General features: G+C 36.8%; 1 protein-coding gene across 7 annotated transcripts in view; it reads right to left on the bottom strand.

The window, feature by feature from the left end:
• STK33 (serine/threonine kinase 33) overlaps positions 1–22,769 on the bottom strand; it is a 77,091-nt gene that overhangs the window by 38,015 nt on the left and 16,307 nt on the right. For 6 of the 7 annotated variants that reach the window (XR_010389499.1, XM_064513056.1, XM_064513051.1 and 3 more), the window contains 3 exons: positions 8,377–8,734; positions 7,484–7,619; positions 3,749–3,928 (listed from right to left, as the gene is read on the bottom strand). The gene's annotated coding sequence lies outside the window, so the exon portion shown is untranslated. The remainder of the gene's footprint in view (positions 1–3,748; positions 3,929–7,483; positions 7,620–8,376; positions 8,735–22,769) is intronic. The other variant, XM_064513054.1, reaches the window with a different exon arrangement.

Here is a 22,769-nt window from a genome sequence, read left to right as displayed (position 1 = left end):
TTTAGAAAACAATAATATAAAATCCTTACATGTGGGCAAAAAGTACTTAGGAGTATGTTCTTTTTTGATATACTGCTTTTATAATGAGAGAGAGTTTCTAATCTCACTAGATATCCTACATTCTGCAATTTAAATGAAATGTGATTAATACCCTATTTCCATATTTAAGTCTCTGACAATATTAGTACTCTCATTCCTACCATCTAAGAATTTGTTAATTGTAATATGATAGAAGTGTTACAATCTTTGATCCTCTGAAACTTACCAGGAAAGGGATGTGATGACTAGCCCAAAGAAGAGATGAGCTTAACGATATGTAGAAATATTTTTGTTCTCTTGATAGATTCTGAACATATAAAACAAGGCTAAAATTCTAAATTTCTTTTGTGTTTTGTTTCTGGACAAAGTTTTTGCATCCTAAGAAATGGTACTGAACAGAGTAAAATCTTCTGTTGACCAATCAATAAACTTCTTTTAATATTAACAACAAGTCTAGGCAAAAAAGGAGGGATTACTTTTCCAGAAAACCTTTGTGAACCCTTCTGTCTAGCCAGAAGTAGTACAACTTTTTTTTTAAAAGCATAGCTTAAAAAAAAAAGGCACCTACAGCTGCTTTAAATCAAAATATTGCCAAAAGTAAAAATCAAATTGATCCTACAACTGGCTTCTGCTTGACACTTCTTTTTCTTTACACTTTAATCATATTCTGAGAGTCATGTGATACCTTACGGAATCAGTAGAACAGGCCACAACACCAGGCAAACCCTACGCCAACGTCTGCACACACACGTAACAGAGTATTTTGCAATGTTTTATTAATCATTTAAACTAGGAACCATAACAACAGATTTAATTAACCAATTAAAGAATGAACAGACAGCATGACAGTAAGCTTTACGGGCAGAAAAAGAAATAAGAATTGCTGTACAGCATTGTACAGCAAGAACACACAGTACGGGTAATAAATATCCAAAGTCTAATATGTTCAAACAGTGAATTCTCTGCCTTAACTGCTTTAACTAAATAACAATGACAAATGCACATTTCATATAACTAAAAAGCTGTACAGGAGGAGCAGATAAATATCTACCTTGTTTTTAATAAATAGGGACAATATTACACGCATGTGACACAAACAAGAAAATAGCGAAGAGAGGAAATGTTGTCGTATGACACCTCTGGCCACCTAGAAGCATTTCCCTATCATACTTGCAGCTTGCTTTCTTTTTCTACTGTAAATTAACAATGTGATCAAAAATAATTTGAAGTTATTTTTCCTTCATGACCTGAAAGTATTTTTTGGTCCTTTTGACCAAAGTTACAATGGTGAGGGATCCAAGAGGAATGCGAGTTCACATTGATATACTTAGTTGTTACCGGCCAAGGCAGATACATGAACAGCCAGGGAATCAAGGACACTCACACACCAGGAATTCCAGCTTTCAACCTTCTGGTGCTGAAAGGTAGCAGCTACTTGGCCCATATGTCACAACCGAACAACCTGGATCATCATCTATTCCAATTCCACTATGATTTTTAGCATCTACAATACTCAAACTTGATAAAAAACAGAATGCGGGGTCTTAAACCTTAGTGATTACCCTATTTCTACTTTTGGCACATCTGCTTCTAAACTGAGTCAAAAATTAAATCTTCTCTCAGACATAACACTTCCTTTGGGATTTGAGAAGTTGCATCAGCCTCCTGCTACAATTTCCTTTATCTGTTAAATTCAGATAATGCCACTTACCACACTTAATGTTGTAAAATATTAATATATGAAAAATCATTTGAACAGAAGACATGCACTGCAAGAGCTATGAATTAATACCATAGCCTCCTTCTGCAATTTTACTTATAAAAGAGTAAGACCTAGAACACACAAACTCCAGGCCAAGACCTCACTGTAGTTGGCAAAGCGTGCATACAAAAGCAAGGTGACAGTCTCTGCCTACACATAGCTCACTCTGAACTGCTCTACTAAAGCAGCGAAAATATTTTTATGTTACGTAGGTTTTCCCAAAATCTGATTCTTTAGAAAGAAAAAATAGAACTAATCACAGCCTCTTGTAAAAAATTGAGGCTCAAAACAAAAGGGCTCAATGCTGAAACAAAAAAGTTGATCCTATTAGTTAATAAATTTATACACAACCATTCATAAGGACTGGACAGATTTACTAGTATAAAAATCTAAAAACACCACTTTCCAAAGTGTTCCAAAACGTAAGTTTTCTAGAGAATACACATCAGTATTTCTCCACTATTAGCTACTAATTAGTCAGTTTTCTTAATGGCCTGTAATCTTCTTCTCTAAATTAGCAAGTTCCTTAAAAAGTAGACAAATTCTTTTCTAAAAGAAGATTGTTGAGTTATAGCTCAGGATACAGCTTGCTAATACAAGAATATGTTTTCATCTTCAATTTAAATGAAAAGACTGTAATATTCAGTCACATGGAGAAGTAGAGTGGATCACATTCTTAAAAAGCACACAATAAATTCCTAGAAAGAAGAGGGGGAATTCCTGGAGAATATGTGGAAAATTCCTAGAAAAGACATAGAAAATGTCTTACCAGAGGGGGAATCCCTAGAAAGCAAGGAGAAAATACCTGGAAAATGCAAAGAAAATCCCCAGAAAACAGGTGGGGAATCCCTAGAAAGCAGAAGGGGACAGGGAATCCTAAAAAGTAAATGAGCGAATTCCTAGAAAGCAGAGTGGGAAAACCTAGAACACACGTGGAAAATTTCCTAAACCGTGCAAGGTAAATTCCTAGAAAGGACAGAGAGAAAATCCCAGATAGCAGCAGTGAATTTTCTAAAAAGTAAAGGGGGAAATCGTAGAAAGCACATGGAAAACACCTAGAAAGCATCAGGGAAGCACTCCTAGAAAGCATCAGGGAAGCACTCCTAGAAAGCAGAAGGCGAGGTTTCCTAGAACGTAGGAGGTAAATTGCTAGAAAGTGGAAGGGTGAATTCCTAGCAAGTTCATGGAAAATTCCTAAAAATCACATGGAGACTTTCCTAGAGGTTGCAGGTCTTTCCTACAAAGCATTAGAGTCTACCTTTAACAATTGCATCGCTTTTTGTCTGCACACAGACCAGCAGTGCAAGGATACATTATCACCCCTTCTCTAAATAAGAAAAGTAACTTAGCAGTGCAAAGACAGATAAGAGCCATCATTCAGGTAAACCACTTGCAGGGACTCCGTCTTTTAGACCAATGTAATTGGGTTTTTCTGCAGTCACGAGGGGCCAGATACACCAATGAGGCAGAAGGCAGCGTGACCTTCACTACCTAGCAGTGCCGGCACTTTAAGTCTGAACATGCCCCAAATTCTGCTTTCCCATGTGCCCCCCACTGCCACACTCATGCCCGGAAAAAGCAGCTGAAAAGCTGCCTTGCATCTAAAGCCAAACCAGGTTTCCAGTGCACCCTTCCCTGGTGACTGCTCCGATATGGATGCTCAGAGAGCACCCAAAGCATTTCTGCAGGACTGCCCTCGTCCTTCGCCAGCTAGAGCAGCAGGGTGCCGTGCCTTACACTGCCGCTGCGGGGGGGGACGTGCACAGAAACCTCCCCTCTCCCTCGAGGGGCTGAAATGCACCTCCCGCACTTTCACTGGGAAGGATGGCATGGCACTCCTGGCTTATCTGGCATCAGGACAGACTCCACCACCTCCTCTGCTCTGCCTGTTTAAAAAGCGCGCCACACACCTCCTCATTTGGCTATGCATTAAAGGAAGTTAAAGACCTTCTGCAGGCTTTGCGGGGAACAGCTGAGGTGCCGCGCTGCAGTCTGAGCGCTGGGGACACACAGGAGGGAAGGCACATCCCTTCCTGCGGGACCAATCCCCTTCTCAGGCAGACGCGTCTTCCCATCCGCTGCAGCAGCAGACTGTACATCCTAAGTTCTCTTCCACAAGTTATGCACCTACAAGTACAGTGATATAGTGCTGACCATGAAATATTTAAGACATTAAGTCAATCAAGCCCTAAATATGCCAGTGGTTCAGTGCTTTAGAAATACTTACATATTTCTCCAAATCTATACCTTAATCAAATCTATGACAGTGGTTCAAATAAACCATGTTAAAACGTTACAATTATCAGGTATTTTCAATATAAAAATACACCTCATACTCACTTTTTCCATACTCCTCCTCTTTTTTTGTCCTATTGGTTTTTACATTTTTATATTATTATTATTTCTAAATTACAGTGAGGATACATAAAATTACACCAGACCAATTTATTAACAGGGGTAACAGAAACTAGTTACTACTTAGTTACTAGTTACTTGTGACAGTTAGTAGTTATTAACAGAAATACCTCAGACCTTCATCAGGTAGTACCTTTCGTTCAAGATCTTAAAATACTGAAATGGGATACTTTCAGAAGCACAAGTGAAAAACAGCCATAGATGTCCCATTGATTTGCATTATTAGTAGGATTTGAGCACAGCCATAATACCACAAGCAAAAGCACATCAGGCTCAGTACCAAATTAATGGTCTTATCACATTAAAAAAAAACCCTACCAAATGGTTTCTGTGGAGAGTTTGGCTCACAAGTCTGAAGAACAAGCTTCCAGTGTTAAGCAAAAGTCCTCACTAAATAGCAAACATTCACATGTGTACCACTAAAGACACCTGTGCTATACAATCTGCTGTGAACAAGCTACATTTCCGTTCTGTACAAAGCTAACATCTTAGTCCCTGCTATGAAGACAGAACATCCATTGACAATAGCAGAGGTGGAAAAAACAACTGCAGGATGAGATCCTACATTTCAATAGTTAATTTTTACTTTTATTTATGGCCACTTACCAAAAAATATTCTGGAGTGCTTCCTAAAGGTTATGAATAATGAGAAATTCTAGTGATAAATTGCAGGAACCTTAAAGAAACTCAAACTGACTATGAGACAACGAAAAGTCAACCATTGTGTGCATTTAGCACAACGACCTTGAGTCTTCACTACAAACACACAAGCAGAAACATGACAATTTTAACAAGTGGTCAAAGAGGAATGCTATTTGAATAAGTAAGCTGTCATGAAGAGATGGAAAAAGTCATCCATACCTTCCTTTCTTTGGTGACTTCTTAAGATCTTACAGTGGAACCATAAATGCAAAGAACTAAATTTGGATTCCATTTACACTAAGAGATATTTATGGCAATTCCAGTGAAAGTCAATGAAAATACTCTGCATTTACACCCAAGTCAGTGGGATCAGGATCAAACTCAATGTGATTAAAATCAACAGAGCACATCATCTGCTGATACCACTGCCCAAGAAAATGCAATAAGCCTCAGGCATGCTATTACCAGATTACACGATTTCACTGACAAGTTGCAGAGTTTGAAAAGCAACTGCGAACTGTGGAGGATTTAATTTTCACAGGCAAAGGATCTTTTCTTTCAATTAAAAGGACAACACCATATCATTTCTTCAATTTTGAAACTAAGTTCTGTTCTTTGTTTGGAAAATGCTAGACAGAAACATTCTTGTGCTATATTTTATCAGAAGAATTGTTTTTTATCTGTAGTTAGCGTGTAGAACATGCAAGCTTGATTTTGCTTACAAATGATGTACAGTACTTCTCATGCAACACCACCAGAGAATATAACGCTGTTGACACCACCAATACAGTTGAGGTAACACTGTAAATTGATTCTGCAAATGGCAGAAACAGTGCCAACTACTTCATTTAGTTCTCGGAGATAATAAGCCGCAAGACCACATCTGTCCTTCTAGGTTCAGGGGGAAGTTTGTTTAAATAAAGACTAACAAGTTCATAAAAATTCTGGCTGGGGAAACTTCTAAGAGGTGACGTAAGTTGGTGTGGCCTGGGGTGAACTTGGAACTTCCAGATACCCAGCAAAGACCTGTTAGATTTCTATGATCCAAGCTAAGGGTATTGACTATTTATTCATTACATAAACTAAACACCAGAAGTTGTCATAATATTCACTTAGTAAGCTGATTACAAGACAGGCTATTAATTCAAACTTTCAGTATGCACCGTCACTTCTATCTTTGCCTGTGAACTCAACCCTTATTAAAGATTTGTCTTCCTCAACTCCACCAACATTGTAAATTTATGTTTTTAATCTTCTTGTATTTCGACTGCAATTTCCTTTCTGCAATCTTCCTGAAGACTTGCTCTCTGCATTTCAGCATGCTAAGATGCTCAGCTAATTATTCTGACTAGACACAAAACTTCACGGCTTTCTAGTTAAAAAAAAAAAAATCAGCGAGGATGCAATCTTTATTATTTGGAACAATCTTTTTCAGATTATCTGCACTTAACAGTTATTAAAATTTAGCAAAGCAGAGGCTAAATTGGTAGTTTTTGGCAAAACAGAGCCGAGAAGTGCAGATAAAAGGGACTTAATTTTTCACAGCTCCTGATCCAAGATTTGTGGCTGCCCTTCTGCACTCACAGTTGCCCTCCTCTAAGTTTGGCAGGAAGGTAGAGTGAATGTTCACACTCAGTGAGTGCCAAGGCAGCCTGCGATGCTTAAAAACCAGAACATAAAGTCTTAGCAACAAAAGAAGTTTATTCTGACTCCACCAAAACTGCAGCAGCTAGTAAGACAAAATTTGGTAGCCTCTACCAACACATTTGAAACAATTAGAGCAGTATATTAAAGATACAGATAAGTCCGATGGAATGGAATACATGGAAAAATCTCATTCTTTGGCAGCCAAGAACAAAAAACAAACAGTTCAGACAAGTAAAATTGAATTAATTATTGCCTGCTGAGTTGCGCTTCACATTCCTTCTTGTACTCTGTAACTAGAACACCTAACTCGAAGCTGTGACTGAAAAATGTTTCAGTATTAACACACACCTCTCAAGCAATTCTGTTTGACATTGTAACATACATACAATTTGCTAGGCATTTATCAGCACACAAGTCTGCAAAAAGGACATTCCATTGAATAAGATTTTGTTTTTACCAGCAAAACAATGAAAATCTTTAAATAACGAAAGCTAGTCTAAGTTGTTACAGTATACAGTATCAATCAGTGTTGTAGACAGTTACAGAAAGCATAGTAATTGATACTTTTGGTGTATATGAATAAAACATGATATTTAGACAGAAAAAATAATAACACTTAGGGTAACCATCAAGATACGCACTTACAAAATGTACAAATATGCATATAAATACATATAATTGCACATCTAGCATAAGTGCTACGTTCTTTCAATACACGCTACCCTTACTTTTTTCAAGATTATCGGAAGTGATGTGTTTTGAGTATGTCATACCACAAAGCTACTTGACTGCCTGAGAAAAATGTTAGAGAAAAAAATTAGAAGTTTCCACAAACTCTTACTATAATTTATTATAGCCAGTTATAACATATTAAGGATGTAGGCACAACATTAAATGCTGGCAATTTCAGTTTCATTGTATTTAATATTACTAAAAGTCTGTACTGCTTTTATTAATAAGAACACAAAAGTTTCTTACCTGTCACTCTTCTGTAAAATTTCTTTAAACAATTCTTCAGATCTTTTCTCAACAAGTCTCTACAATTCTACTTTTTCTGCTAAGATGGGATAATGCATCATAGCTCTTGTCCAGGTAGAATTTCATTTGCGGTAGACTGCAATGTAAGAGACAAATCCCTAAGTTCAAAGCACTGGGAACAGCTTTGCCTAAAGTAATCAAATGCAAAGTAAGACTCTCATACAGGAAATATGGCTGAGTAAATGTACACATAACTTTGCTGATAAATACACCAAAAAAATCTTTTGTTAGCTATTTCAATATATTATTTGATGTTGCTATATATAAAAAATACAAAATCCTGTCTAATATCTTCCATTTTGTTCAAATGTTTCACAGCTTGGGCCTATCAAATTACAAACCTTGTCAGAATACTTAAATAGTATTAAAATACTATCTTCAATTTAAAGGGCAAAATACCTGGAAAATTAAGGTCACATAATGTTACAAAACCTAATGGAGTATAGATTTCTGCTTGAAGTACTTCATCCAGAAACCTCAGTAATCTTAAATCTGTCTCTCCTGAACATAATTAGTATTAAAGGTTTGAATGAATTTTCAGAGTATGCTGCACATACCCTGTAACTTCTGAACTCCAGAATACTAAGCTGCCATAGTAAAGAGGTATCTTTCATAACAAACACACTCTTATAGGACCTTACAAATAGATACCTGCAGTAAAATATTTTGAACCAGTAAGTGTTATTTTCTTGCACTATGTTAACATTTAAACATACATTAACAAGATAGTAATAACAGGTTGAGGGATTACAAAACAAAGAACTTGGTATGTGTAAAGGATGTGCACAATCACATACAAAAAAGCTGCATATGACAGTTACCCGAGCATTTACCTGGGTCTTTGGGTGAGTCGTGTGTCACAGATTAGTTCCTAACGGTACACAAACCAGCTAACTTGAAACATAATGGAGAACAGGCTAAAAACATCTTCAGACTAGGAATTTTTTTTAGTGTGTTGCAACGGAGTTTTTTAAACCTATGGCCTTTTACGGTCAACACCAGTCAAGCCGCCCCCATCATCCGAAGAGAGCCCCGAGAGGAGCAGGCACCGCAGTCTCGGCCCAGTGTGGCACCCGGGGAGTGCGCAGCCGCCGGCTTCCCGCGGTGGGGGCACTACGATGGCCTCTCACTAGGCAGGACATTGCTGAGCTGCAACCAGGAACACGGAACACCACGCCACTCCTTTTCCATCTGTGAAATAGAGAAGGTCTAATTCCAACACTTGCCTAGAATTAAACCCAGTCTTTTATACGTATCTGAGATGCCAGACACGGAGAAAGTAACTGTCACCTAGGACCTGTTCAACCGCACAGCACAACTCCCATCCGCACTACTTCAATCAGGGTTGTCCCTAAGAAAGGCAGCAGACAAAATTCCTCTTTGCCTAACCTGAATTAAAGCTAGTCATGGAAAAGAACAAATAGGAAGGTATTTGTATAGGTTATAGTAACGATTTTCCTGAAACCTATAGACTAATGAGCACAAACTGAATCCTAAGCCAAAGAAACATTGTTGCTTGTAGATACTTTGAATAAACAGAAAGTCCAAGTACTACATTTTTATTTTAAGCTGTGGCTAAATAAAGCAGCTTCAAACAGTATTTTTTTTCCTCCTAATTGAGCTTGGAGTTTTTCAACCTTTCCTTTAGAGGCTTACAAAGCTTAGCAGCCTAGAGTCCAAGACTGTGGTCAACACAGAGGTACACATAATACGTTTCAAATGCAGTGCAGTCTTAAGTGTAGAATCACTAAGGTAAAAGAAAAAAAAAAACTATGTTAAAACTAACCTTTGAAAGAAGGCTTGCAGAAAAAAAGAGAAAGAAAAGACTGGCCTAAACAACCCTTAGAAGAAACATTCAAATGTTTAACTAGTCAAAATGTTTGATTAACTATGAGGAAATGAAAAATCAGTATCAAATGCCAGCTCACTCCAGGTTCTTTAAATTCAATGAAGCCCTGTCTGGCTAACGCATAACTGCTAATAATAGAAAAAGAACATTGCAGGGTGCAAAGGGACTGTTCATTGACTAGTTAATAGAAAACAGTAAGCTTATATTGTGAATGTCACCCATCCATGGGTGCCTGACTTAGAAGACTGACCCGATAATTGCACACTCCTGACATGAAAAGCAGAGCCACAACAGCAGGAAGACATCCGTGCAGATACAGACGCAAGACAAAGGGGGAACGGCGGTGTGCTAGACAGCAGACTTCTCCCCTCTGAGTGCCCACATGGCATGACGAAATGTGACTGAAAGACCTCATTTAAGACCATAAGATGAAAAACAACAATATCAAAACATTACAGCCTCTCTCAAGGAAATGTCTGGCTAGCCTACTCCATGAAATACTAGAACTGCAGTCACAAGACCTCTCTTTGTTACGTGCCATGTTTGTGTAGCACATTTTTCCTTTGTGCACCAAGGTTATAAACACATCAAGCTAGGGACCTATTATCTATTTGGCACAAGTCTATTACTGTATGGTCCAGTGGAAAAGTAGAGTACTTTATATATTTCACTCTCCACTGACTATGTTGAAAAGAATTGTAACACAGATTCTGGATCACGCTCTGTCTGAAATTTGGGCAATGGAAAACCACGGGAAACAGCTACTACAATAAAAATGCATTTACCAGTTATACTACTGAGGCCACAGACTCAGTGTCCAAACTGAGGTGGAAGTACTCTCTCCCGCGCACCATGATGCCCTGATTCTCCAACAATTCAAACTGGGAACTGGACTGCAGCATGCCGCGGCTCCTTCGCAGCGCAGACCCAGAGGTTTCCACGGCAATGGATGCTTGGGGGAGGCAGGGCTGTGGGCTACGTGGGGTGCGCCAGGAGCCAGGAACTCGGCACCAGCCTTCTGCTCCCCAGCTCAGACCGGGTCATGGTGAGGTAAGTTACTAGTCTGGGGGTACGCGAATGCCAATCTTCAGTTGCACATGTGGTTAAACTTTGCTATCTGCAAAAATCAACCTTTGCCTCCTAACAGATTACCTTCTATTTTCAAGAAAATAGAATAAGTAAGTGTCACCATTAAAAGAAAATTTGAACATCTAAGAGTTACCAACCTTGTCGAAGACTACGAGACACGTAACACAATGTGCCAAGGTAAGCGGGAATTCCAGCCCTGCTTCCTAGGTGGATGACAGCCAGGGATCGCACAGGGTAGATGACTCCACCACCAGCTGGAGTTTGACTTGCAGCTGGCTTCTGGGACAACCTGATACCAGTCTTCCCAACCCACATTAGCTTACTTCTTTCCACATCTGAAATCTGGATAATCCAGATGCCCTTTCACATGCATACTCCCTTGACCACCAACAAAAACCAGAAGCTGCATGGCAACACCACTTAAACTGTTTGAGAATTGTATGGGCCAAACAACTCTGAGCTAGAAAGTATGGCCTATGAAAAAAAGGATCTTGTAATGCATGTAATCACAAGAGTACTTCTAAAAAATTCTAAACGACACCTGGAAGCGTTCCCCATGCCAGTGTAACATCAAAGATTCAAGATGCCACAACAAGCTCCGCTGAACCTGAAGAGTTTATTATGAGCTTATTATGCAATAAACCTACACAGAATGGCAAACGTCTTTTTTCAAAGCAAAGTACCCAAATAAATTCATCTCAAAGAACCCCTGAAAGAATAAAGTGGACAAGTAAATTCAGATTAGCTTGCCAGAGTAAGAGTAACTTAAGATTTTATATAGAGTCTTTCATCCAAAGGACTTCACAGAGCTCTGACGTTCTGGGGAAGCCGTATAAACAGAATACTTGAACATCACACAATACGACAGGAACAGAAATCTGATTTCTACCTGAAACTGCTTGGGGAATTGCTGGTACCCATCTGGAACCTGGCAAGGACACCAAGCTTTGCATCACTGCTTGTATGAAACTTCCACGAAACTTAACAGTGAGGACAGTACAAAAATATCAGGTTAGCCCCTCATCTAAAAGTCAGCAACAAAGTACAGTAACGCAGGACAGAGTGTGCAGAGTACCCCAGCACAAGTGTAGCACTCCATTTATAAGAAACATCACTGTCACTTAAAAAGGCACACCGTTCATTTGTTTATATTTGGGCCACAGGGAGAGGGTCTGTGTGCAGATGTTTCCACAAAATAGCTGAGGTATTCAGGAAACAAAAAAGAAATCAGCAGACTCCTAGTTTTCAGCAACTATCACCCCAGATTTGCTGCGGCCACTTGGTTGTAATTAACATCAAAAAACAAAAAAGGTTAAAAAATATGCTCTGAAGTCCACACACACAGGAAACATTCCTGCCTTCAGCCGAGAGCTCTAATGAGCTGACTCAGCAACATTCTGCTGATCTGTTTTTTAAGTGTTGATATCATTTCCCTCACTCCTGTGCCCCCCGTATTTAAGAGGCTGCGAAAGACCGTGACCTACTGAAAGAAAGAAAAAACCTGAAATAATAAAGGCCTCAAAACCTAGAACACAAGACATAAACCTCCCGAAGAAAAAGGTGATTAAAAACCATCACACTGAGGTCTGCAGAACCTGGCGATTCCACGGAAATGCACAAAGTGCCGCTAAGACAGACGAGTTAATACATGCTATGCATTAATCCAGATAGGCAATGAAAAGAATTCCAGCACAGAAGCCTAAATGCGTCATCATTTTGACTTCCTAAAGGGAAAAACCTACACAGTCATGAATTCTGGATACCTGCTCAAGTTAGGAGGGCGTGCACTAAAATTGCCTTTCAATACATTAAGAACAATACATTGAATTTAATGCCAAAATTATGTGGTGATTAGGCGCACAAATGAAATTACATTTTGTGACATTCGAGACCAGAATGGTCCAATTGCAGTTACTTAGATACTTCATACAAAGATACTGAATGTGAAGCCAAAAAATAACTGTAAATGTTTAAGATAAATACAATCTAAAATTCTAGCAGCCAGTCACAAATGTAGATAATACAATCTATTTGGCAAATGAGTAATTCTGAACCATGTCTACGGCATCATTCATTTCACCCACCAGGTGGCACCTTTATTCTACTTTTTCTTTCTTTAATGGCTTGGATGGGACTGACCTATCATTTATAAAAAATACTGTAACCTCAGCTGAAAAGGGGAGGTCACTGTATAAAGACATGTTAGAGTTTGTATGCAGAGATCAGCAATATTTCTTCCTTTACAATCAAACATTTACTGATTTTACCATTTAGATATGAACCAATTTGCAAGTCATGGTTTCCATTTCAACCTTTTTCCAATTCCACTTATCTACTAAATATAAAAGACAAATTGCTTTCTAAATGATTGCAGAAAATATCTCAGAATTCTGTGTACTAATACTCAGTATTCTCAATATTAAAGCTTCAAAAATGAAAACTCTATAAACTTGTATAAGGCTAGATTTATAGGTTAAGCTACTCTGATACTGATAAAAGCACTTAAATCATTCAATGCTCACCCTCAAAGATCTGAATTTTAAAAGTTATATAAAATTTAGCATTACAAAATAAAATCAACCATTAGCTAAATATGTGCTTGCCAGAAAGTACTCTGTGCAATATGAAGTTACATATTAATACATACATTACACGGGTAAATATTTATATCATTATGTATTTTAAATAAATTATAAAAATGAGCAATTACAGATTATACTGTGGCTGCAAAAAATATACTAACTGTAGCAGTAATTAAAAATTAATCATAAATAACACAAAGATTTCTTGGATGACATCGTCACATTTTAATGCAAGCCATAAATAAAGTAATTATATTATGAAAAGGAAAAAGATAAGCAATCAAACATGCCTTTCTATCTAGAACTTATGTTAACACTGCTGTCTTGATTTACCACTGTTCTTTTGTGTTTGGTCTTCTGCCAGAATCAAATTAAGTATGCCTTGAATTCCATACTTCGTTATCTTGATCTGGGAAAGCACCAATTTTTCTTTTACATTAAATAAAAAGAGAATTCACAGGAACACGCATAGTTATGTGCACATAAACATATGCTAACCTAGCTACTTTCTGCAAAAAAGTTCCAGAGTATCAACTATGATTTCGGTCACCGGCTCTATGAAGGGGGAAACAGTCTACGGAAAAACCACTCCAAGGATCTTCTTGAGTATAATATATCACATTCATGCATTTTACTTAGATCTTTCTTGAAAATGAAAACTCAGTGGTACTAAATTAAATGTCATTCATTTTTATACTGCCATCGACATGCAATTTGAACAGTCATAAAAACTAGAAATCTATCAGGATTTAAGAATACAAACAGGAGAATATGAATTATATGCACTGTTATAAGATTGTATTTACTGAACAGAAGTGTCAAGAGTACAAATTAATTCTTACAGTTACTTTACTTTGCCCATCAAGCACAACTTTCTATATATCTTCTTAAAGAGTAGCTAACATTAAATTTAATGCAGTAGTTCCAAACTTCTTCAGTCTGAAGACCCCTACAAACTTTCCAATAATGACACAACCATTTTAGAAATTTCACAGACTGCTGTATAGTGTGTATGAAATTCATTTCTTAGTTAAAAACAGGTGAAAGAAGGTATGTGAGAAAAAGTACCCTCTTATATAAACACTCATCTTAGCCATTGGCCCGTGGCAATGAAATAACCTTCAGTAATAAACTATATCCTTGTTATCAACCATCACTTGTTGTGATGGTTTCTTAAAAACTTGTTCTAAAAAAAATTCTGACCTTCCCTCTAAACTTCTCGCTTGGCCTACAGTACACTGAAGATAAATCATCTCATGAGTTATCCTTGAAGAAAACCTTAACGTTTCTAGAACCTACACTCTAAAATCACATGGATATTTAGACAAGTTCAAATGAAGACTTTCCAGCCTTGGGGAAGGAAGTAGATGAAAACATACAGTGTTTTATTGGAAAGCAGTATACAATGTCCATTTGGTTGGTCTTTCTGCAGCAGGTACAGGAGTAAAAAAGAAGCAGCAGCAGCACTGTAACCTGAAAAATAATAACCATAATCTGCATTTATGACCTAATACTTGAAAAATTACTAAAAAAAGATTAATACCTGTCAAATTTATGATTTGGATTAGAATGAGAACAGAAGAAATGAGATTTTGTGCGTGCCTGTGTGTGTAATTGCCCTAATGTACCTAGCCATGGTCAAAAAAAGTGAGCATTATTTGAAAGAACAGCCTCTGTGGAACATTTTTTTTACCATACATGAGTTAAACTCTCAAAGCATTGGAAGGTGAACGTGAAAACCTTTAACAAAACGAGGTGAGGCTTACCATGTGATGAGTCTAGCTCTCTTATATCAAGGAAACACAAGCAATGAGGGCCTTAAAAGTTGCAGGAAACATTGCTTTGCCACAGAGGTGAATAATAAGCCTTAGTAAGGGGTCAGAACAATAATGTGGTTTGAAAAATAAACTACTGGAACATTTCAGAGGGAAGTTACATAGGAGTTACTTCTAGCAAAATATTCCATATTTTACTGATATTAAGCATGGGTAAAGGTATTAGTCCCCTCACCCCTTCATCGGAACTTGTAAGTAGAAGGGACTACCTGAATCACGAATTTTAATGACGTAATTGCAGGCAACCATAATAGAGTGCTTACAAGCTAATCCATATGCCAAAATACACCCTACGAGTCAGAGGACATTTCTCAAATCTCGCAACTGACATAATATCCGTTGTAGAAATTAATTAAATTAACCAAAAATATCAACTATAATATATCAAAGGAAGAGAGAGATGATCAATATCGTATGCTCCTGCAAGAACAAATTATTAAATAAAACTTCCCTTCCTACCATGTTCTGGTAGACTTCTACTCTTTTCACTTTTCATATTTAAGACTCTATATAAATAAATTATGCTAATCACAGCAGAATTAGCTTGGCTATATGCCAAGAGACTTCAAATCTCTTTATGCATTTGGTATTTTGACTAGAGCTTCTGGGAGCAGGCATGCCCATCTCAGTGATGGTTCCAATTCATCTTGGTGCTCCTGGATACTCTTCTGAGTATTACTACATAACATCATCATTTGTTAGCTATTACTAATTAGCATCTGTAATGAAAAATGCAAGACACTAAATATGCTACTTCTCCAAATGAAAACATACATGTCTCATACATAAAATACTCTGAAACAAACCTATACTAAGACAATGTATTGTGGTGAAAGGACATTTCTCAAAAATCAGGGCAGGTTAGATTTATGACTGTATGTTGAACTGAACGCTGGTCCCTTGTGTAACTTCACTAGCCAGCACTGCATGACACAGGACCTGTCCTGTAGCAGACTGCCAGTAAAGACAGATCCATGACGCATACATGCAAGGGATGCCATGGAAAACTGTAGTTTTATAAAATTATTTTTATATATGTTTTTGATTATCCCCAAAGAGGATATTCATTTTATCCTTAAAAATATCAAAAAAGGAAAGATAAGCTTTTGTTATGTGCTACAGATTAGCGCTAACAGTCAATAATTGTGCATGAGTGTTTGTGAATGAGTGTCAAGAGGGAGGGATACAATTTCATCCATCAGATTTAGTAATTTCAAAATCTACCTGCTGACTAAACAGTAAAAGTCATTTTAAATAAGCCTACCATATTTCAACACTGATATGCAGTACAAACCAGGAAACAAACAAGAAATTATATACTAAAGGCAGCTGCAGCTCTCCCTTACACAACTTCAAGAAAAATTCTAACCATCAAAATAATTTTGGGATTAGAAAACCAAACTATCATCAAATACTGGGAAGATCTTATCTAAAAAGAATGACTTTGAGAAAGGAGCTGAAACATAGTCACCAAAGAAATTAATAGAACAGATAGCATTTTTCAGGGAGGTTTAAAAGACAAAAGCTGCTTGTGCAGTGCTACATAGCTTAAAAAAATTAATTTAGCTAAGGATCTAAATTCAGTTATACAGAAATTGAAAACAACATAAAGGATATGAAATCTTTTTTAAACTGTGCAAAGTCTGACACAGTATCAGAATAACACTTCTTGAAATTAGATAATGCCTTAAATTAAATAAAACAACATTTCAATATAGCTACTTCACTCTGCTATTACATGCAGTAACAATCACTATGCAGCATCAAAAATTGTAACAAGCATATGTCCTGCATTGCTGCAGTATCTATCAATAGATTATCATTGATCCTCTAGTGCTATTTCACTCTCCTTTATTCCAGTTCTTCCGCAGTCATTCCCTGACACTACAACCACCACCACCTCCCAGGGTGTTTTCTGAATCCCTCACACTACTGCAAAGTTCTAAACTCTTGTAAAAGTTTCTTGTTAACTACCTGGAAGAAAATATATGTACGTATATATATACCTTTCTATGACTTGCGTATCATTCGAACAATTTCAGCAATCCCCAAAATCAAGCCAGCTGCTTCTCTAGTGTAAAATTTTACAAAATATTTATCTATATATGTGAGTAAGTTAAAAGTTCACCTCAAGCACTATTTTCAGCTTACCAAAAAAGCAGCGCATGAAAAGAGAACTGGCAGCAAAAGTAAAAAATGACCTCATGGATAAATACACGGATCACGGGAGCAAATCAACACGAGATTTCAAAAAAACTTTGCTTCTAGCATACCCATTTAACAAAAGCTAGCATCTCCAGCTACTTTCTAGACCATTTTAGTTAGAGATACACTTTAATTTAACATCAAGCACCTTTTCCTTTCCACTGTCCGTCAATTTCCCTCAGAAAAAAATATGCTGAGGCAAATGCAAAGCACTTTTCACCACCCAAAGGCGAGTGAAAATTGCCCCTTCTCCTTTATCAAGAATATGCTCATGGCTACAAAGTCAAATACCCTTCTCCCAAACTGTTTGCATTCCCTGGCATTGTATTGCCAGGTGCCAGTTCAGAATAAGGACAGGCAGATTTGGGTGCCTGTACATCACACAGCCTGAACTTGGTTTTCCTTGCCGCATGGAGGAACTCGGCTGCCCCTTAACGCATCACCCCGGGGCCCCTAGCAGCACGAACACAAGCAAACATCAGGCTCTCTCTGTACATCAAGTGCTGCAACTGCAAGAAAAGCAGTGCTTGAAGTAACTTCTTCATGGGGAATTATTTTAGCATGATAAATAGAGTCTAAAATCTATTTTAAAGACAAAAAAACTATACTGCTATTATCAGAAAAGCAGAATTAAGTCTGCTTGGCCATTTCAAAAACCACAGCTCACACGTATCTATATTATTTACCGGATTTCTTCATAAAACTGTGCAAAAATACATCAGTTTGACTATCCATAGACACATCTGAATATATCAAAGGCCGTATCTAGCCCCATATTTAATAAGTTTAGTAAGTCCAACAGGAAATATAAGAGTCTATAAAAGAAGCAAGTATAAAGAGCAGAGTCTTCGAAGACCAAAAACGTACCCACGATAAGAAGAATACATGAATTACTGTGATTGCTAAAGCCAATGATTTTATAAAATTAAAGTATTACAAGGAAAGCAGTGATCAGTGTCAGAAATGGATATGAACACCTTGCTGTCAGCACCTGAGAAACAACTTTAGTAACACTTTCACAATTACAAAAAAAAAATTTCAACATCTAGAAAAATGTGGTAAGCTATGTAAAAACTTAAAATTTTTCTTCACGACTGTATGAAATATAAGACTATCAGGAATGCCTTTCCCACATCAAATAAACCTTACTAAATTGATTTTGTTCTTTATGAAATTGGATGCACAGAGTAAGGAATTATATACAAGTTTCCATTTCTTTTCTGCTGAAGTATTCAAAAACTATTTCTTTCTGACAATTACTTCTCACATAAAGATAAGGAATTAAGATCATAAAATTTTAAACATCTCCTGGGCCAAGTCTACCAGAAAAAAAACAGCTTTCAAAGTTTTGCAGTTTATGCAAAAGTATATCCTGACTACTTCCAAGGTAACTATTACCGTGCGCCAAAAAACATTGTAGCATGATAAAATGTTGTTCACATTTTCTTTCTCCTTAATTCCGTTATAACAAATAAAACATATATCTTGCTTGGATCAATATTCAGGAACCATAAAAAACACTAATTTTCAGTTCATCTAAGTATTTATTCTTGTCTAAAGGAATCACAAACATTCGCACCAGCAATCTGAATAAAAAGCCATCTTGCTTTTATAAAGAAATATTAAAGAGACTTTTTTCCATAATAATGATGGCTTTTCTAAGCAGGTTTAAAATGATAAACAATGAAAGAAAAGAGTAACACAGTTTTGTATAAAAAGGCAGAAAGATTTTCAGTCTACTTTATCAAGTTTAACATGCTATGTTTTTACGTACACAAAGGCAGCTACTGCTGTGATGAAAAGAAAGGTAATAGCAAAAACATTTCAAAATAAGAAGCTGTTTTCATAAGGCAGTAATATAAGAAATTGGGTTTTCTGAAGGACAAAGACATTTTTTATATGTAACAGACAAAATAACTTTGTCTAATGACAGGTATTAGTCCGTATATGCTAAATATTTAAGAAGCTTAAACTAAGAAAATGATTTTTTCCATTATAAGTTTTGCATTTATGATATTTGCTAATTAAATATGTCCAAATTGAGGGCAGAAAAAAGTGTAATGGTTTCAGTAATCTGCTAACCGTACTTCCCTACGTGACCAGCAAATTCTACTCTCTCTCAGGTCTGGGGAAGGAAGAACATGATTTAGTGCAGTTTTTTAAAAAGTGATTTGTTAGTTTTAAGGCTTCCTTGTTTGCAGAACTGCAGTGTATTTTTGACAAATAGAAAAGGAAGGGGGTTTGCAGCACAGTTCTGAGGTCCAGATAGACTGTCCTTTTATTGCCAAGGTTATTGATGGGCTTAGCTGTGCTTTTGTCTCACTTGAAGTTTTATGTTCAAAGGTTTCTCTTAACGTACTCAGGACTCATTCAAAGTATTTACCAAAAGTGGTATTATTTAGATGGCACGTTTGCATTCAAAAATTGTGATACGTGCACAGAGTTATAATATTGATGCCACGTGATGTTCTAATAAAGTAAATTACAATACTGAAATGGTTTTCAATTGTTAGGCCAACAGAGAACAAAGATCTGCTCTTTCAAACCTTGCTCAGTTGAAATTTTAGTTGAGAGAAGAAATGAGATGCGCAGGCATGAACATTAAATGTCATACTATGTTACTGCCATTTCATAAAAATATTAGTTTATGAAATACACAACTTAGATATTTTCCTTTTCACAACAACGTTAATTATCACTGCATTTGACCAGTGCCAGGCACTGCTTGAACAATTTTTGTATGTGTTAAGAAGTTAAAAGAATTCGGTATATGGCAAACTGATGAACGTAAAAGTAAGAACTGTATGGAATATAAAAGTTAAAACATTAAAGATAATATTGTGCATATACAGAAAAGAATGAAATGAACTAATAATATCATAAAGAATATTCAAGTGCCTTCAAGAAGAAAAAGCATGATCTAATGAAAGTTTGGGTTTTATTTCTTCAGTAACAACCTATGACTCAAAAGGTACGGGCCACATGCAAATTTTCTAAAATCTTAAAGGATATATTCCACCTTCAGATATGCAAACACAATATGCCATTTTCCCATTTGTTCCTACAGCTTGTCAGAAAATGTGAATCTATAAATAATAATAGCATTTAGAATTCCTACTATTTCTAGTCATCATTTTCCTCTTTCGAATAACAAATTATTCAAGAGAATGAACTTGTTCTTCATCAAACTTAGGGGTTTTATTATAGTTATGTGAACTAAAATTGCTCTCCAATGCAAATGGAATAACCCTATTTCCATTACTGGAATCACAGTCATTCAAGACAAAACTGAATTTGACTCACTTTCCCAGAGATCTAAAATGATCCCCCTCAACATTCAATGGCATGGATAAATGCATTTCAAAACCAACAAGAGAAATCATGGAGAATTTGAGAATAATTAATCTCTATCGGATATGGGAAATCATGTTTTCTCAGGCATTCCAGGAAAGATACTTTATACCTTCTGATCTGTTGGCAACAAGTGTAGACAGAAAGTACAGGACTTGATCTTATTTCTGTCTCAAGTAGTAGAAATTTGTTTACCTAAAACACTGTACAAATATGTGTCAGAATACAAAATTATAGTGTACTAAAATCCTAAAATTACCAATATTTTGTGGACTTGTGTTGCATCTCAGTCTACATTTCATACCAAAAAACCTCATTTTGGGTTGGCGTGTTAACGCACTAACATCTTCTGATGCTAAGAAAGATGAAACTATCACGGGAGATTGTGTACATCACAAAAGTTTGCTTGTCTAGCATTCAAGATTGCTCCACAGTGTACTTGGCACAGCAGGTTGGAATTACATTAATAAAAGATCCAAAACCAAGAATCTCAGGAATCTGTAATCTCAACAAACTTCTCATTCATCTGTTGACCCACAAAAAGCTTGGAATTTACTTTAACAGAAGAAATGGTATTACTCAGCATTCAGATAATCAGTGCTCCACTGTGCTGCCAGCAATGGTGAAAGAAATATGCACCATGAAAAACTGGCTCAACACAAATTATTTGAAGCCATCAGTATTTTCAGATTTTATATATAAGCAGGTACTCTGCCGCAAAGAAAAAACAGTATGTACAGAAATCAGAAAAGAGGGTTGTTATTTAAAAGATATTTGCATAAGAAATAGTAGTGGTAAAAACTTCACACTCCATCTCTCTCACGGCTTAACTATCTTCTCCTACTAAGTATATCAGCAAGACTGCCACGAGCAGATGCTAGCACTGTAATTAATTCTCAGGACCCTTTTGTTTTACTATAAGGACAGAACGTGAAATACTTGGGTGAACTAAATTGAGCATCAAGTACATTGAGTTTGCTGATGGCAAATTGATTTTTTCACAGCAGGCTATCAGTACCATTTCAGACAAGCATTTCATTAAGATACAGCATACATAACTCCTCGTAACTTTGAACTACCTTCAACACAACATTAGGATCAAAGAGCAATCAAGTCTTTAAGGCTATTCTTAAAATAAAAAATGGGCACTTGACACATGTTCTCCAGACAAACAGAGTGAAATAAATTCAAACTCAAAAAGCTTGCCTGTGCAGCATTTAAGTTTACCAACAACATAAATGGCATGAACTGACTGTTGCATGGCAGTTTCCCTCTCTATGAATTTCCTAGCATTTTCCTTAAAACATTTTAAACACCTGAAACCAGTTCTAGATAAAAACCCACACAATACTGTTACTCTGTTTTCAATCCAAGTGGCTTGTCACAGCAGTGCTCCTCTGATCACCAGGCACAGAGGATGGCTAGCTTAGCAGTCGAACTGAACATAGAGAAATATTTTCCACAGTGTTTGACAGGCAGTTACGTCATTCCTCTGTACCTTTCAGGGTGTCTGACAGGAGGATGGACGCAATAATAGAAATGTCCCAAAAAAGAGAGCTCTGCGCAACGCTACTGAAACAGGCTAAAACTCTACCAGTATTCTCCAACTCATCCCCCTAGAAGGACCTCTACTACCTGTTATACCATCCGGTTCAAAGCAGGAGGCTGGAAGCAATCTGGACAGAAGAAATGAGAAGTGGGATTGAACTGGAGGATGCAGAAAACAGTACTGTGCATCATAAAAGGTTAAAAAAAAAAAAAAAAAAAGTGACTCAGAGCTCAAAAAGTTATGAGACTGATATTAACACTATTATGTTCAAGTAAAGAGGCAAACACGTTAATTATTCACTTAGGTTCTAATTAGGGTTCAACAGTGACTAAACTTGTTCCAGTTTAACAAAACTTCAAAGTAACACTTCACACTGAATTACAGTTCAAGAAGAGAAAAAAAAAAAGGTTCAAACCAGTATTTCACTTTACCTACAACAAATCCAGTAGAAAAAAATGCTGATTTATTTACTGTTTTCTTTTCTAACCTTTCAGATAGGATTACTTGGCCTCAACATAACAAGAATTCTCAGTTAAAAGCTCAGCCTTTAATGCTTTCCAACTTGCTGCTAGAAATGGCACTGAACTCTACATAAGGCAGGGACAGGAACTACCAATTTATCCTCATCTTCTATTCAGTCCTGTCAGATGCTACTAACCCTCTCTACCCATCTCATAGAGTCTTATCTCCCACACGTGCTAATATTTACTTCTCTAGTCCCACCAATGACCTCCTATTCCCTCCTACATTCCCACCCTGCCATTCC

The sequence above is a fragment of the Dromaius novaehollandiae genome, chromosome 5 (genome assembly GCF_036370855.1).
Source record: "Dromaius novaehollandiae isolate bDroNov1 chromosome 5, bDroNov1.hap1, whole genome shotgun sequence".
Lineage (NCBI taxonomy): Eukaryota > Metazoa > Chordata > Aves > Casuariiformes > Dromaiidae > Dromaius > Dromaius novaehollandiae.
The sequence above is the reverse complement of the archived record's forward strand: the minus strand, read 5'-3'. Positions and strand labels throughout refer to the sequence as shown.